Consider the following 2,119-nt stretch of genomic DNA (forward strand, 5'->3'; position numbering starts at 1 on the left):
ATACATATATATAAATATTTTTTTTTTTAACCAACCATCCAAATAGTATAACACACTATATATAAACTTTTACAATTTAATACACTGGGATATCTACTTATAAAGCAGTGAATCTGACATTTAATGAAACATTCCCTGGTGGAGAATCCATTACTGCTACTGAAACACCTGGACCTGGAAGTTTCCCCACCACTGCTGTATACACAGACCCCCAGGACTGTATGCTTGCTAGGTAAAGTCAGTAGTCAGGTGACTTCAGCAAGGAGCCCTCACGTGTAAAGGGATGCAGGGGATGCCGTCTTCTCCGTATAACTGAATAGCGGTGAGAGAGCGTTTCCACTTAGCGCTTTGCGATTGACCTAAGCACCGTGCATGATCCTCCGTCCATGTCACACTGATGGCTCAGCACAGGCTCGCTTCAGTGACTCCTGTAAGTGATGAGGTGTTCCCATAAAACAATTGAAGTGGCAGGGCTGTCATTGTGCAGCTACAGAACACATGGCCATAGACATGGAAGCCCCTAGATTAGAGGCAATCAGCTGTGCACAGATCACACCGAGAAATGACAGCGGCTCACTGATTCCTGGGAAGGAAACAGACTTTGCTAAAGACATTTAAAGAGTTTGTCTGTTTTATTTATCTCCTCCAGCAGGACATCATCTCCATGGATGCTTTAGTGGCCAGATGTGCATTATTAATGAAATAATACATACAAGCACAGAGAGTGATTGATAGGTGCACAATGTATAGAGAAAAGCACTGGGACATCTCTGCCATACATAATGAAGTTTGGCTGCATTCTTGTAAATGACACGAATAGGGATCTGCTTGAAGTGTTTTAGCAATGCTATTCACTGTCCTGAAATGTCCCAAGATCAATCATTTCCTGGCACACATATTGCAGGAATATAGAGGCTTCATTTCTGGCACACACTACCTTCTGGATGCTTTTAGTTCTTGCAAGACACATAATACTTTTCACTGTCCTACAATTTCTTCTAAATCATTATTGCTTTAATTAAGAGGGCACAGATTGGCTTTAGTGTTTTCCTAATGGTTTTCTAATGAATGGATTCACCATTTCCTCTTTCAAGTAATACCAAGTCAACTCCTTTGCTTTTAATAGAATTTGGCTGTTTTCATTTGAAGAGATTATAAACTGAAATATTCTACATAAAGTATAATTGAGGATTGCAAAATAACATTTTCTGTTTTAGACATATTGCGGCAATTAAGGTAAGTAAAACATTTTACACACAATTTGTTTATATCGCTTGAGTCTTGTGTGTTCTGCTTTGGAGCCGTCTGACAATGATAAATGGGTCAGCTTTCCCTTTTAGAATATGTACTTATTTACCATGGCCCTTGTAAAAATAATCCTACAGTTTGTTTTCTAGTTTGCTTCCTCTTCCTTTGGAAATGCTTCATTTGCTATGCTGATTTGAAGCTAAGGAAAGATGAACAGATTTCTTCAATAGTCAAATCAGGCTGACTTGATATTCCAGAAATGGCAGATTGGTATATTATAATCACATTCTTAGAGTTCTAAGATTGCTGACATTATAAAATTTAAAAAAAGTAATGTAACTGGAAAGATGGTCAGTCATCAGATCCCACAATGATCCGAGTTGGTTAGTAATCCTGTATCATTTATGTGAAAAAGGATTGGGAATTTCAGAGCTATGTTTAAAACGTCTACGTTCCTGTTTTCATTGTACGAGAAAAAAAAATACTTATACTGTACTATAATATATATATATATATATATATATATATTTATATTTATTTATTTATTGTTATATTCTGCTGTGTATAGCTATGCTATATCTATCTATCTATCTATCTATCTATCTATCTATCTATCTATCTATCTATCTACCTATCTATCTATCTATCTATCCCTCTATCTATCCATCTATCTATCTATCTATCTATCTATCTATCTACCTATCTATCTATTCATATACTGTATATATTTAGTATATTCTGACAATGGTGCTTACACTGCACATACACACATATATATATTTTTGACTACTGTATTTCAATTTAGTGAATCTATAAGAATTTCTAAATATAATGTCTTAACCTCACTTTAAATGAATGCAGAAACTAAATG

The sequence above is a fragment of the Pyxicephalus adspersus genome, chromosome 4, assembly GCF_032062135.1.
Source record: "Pyxicephalus adspersus chromosome 4, UCB_Pads_2.0, whole genome shotgun sequence".
In the NCBI taxonomy this organism is placed as follows: Eukaryota; Metazoa; Chordata; class Amphibia; order Anura; family Pyxicephalidae; genus Pyxicephalus; species Pyxicephalus adspersus.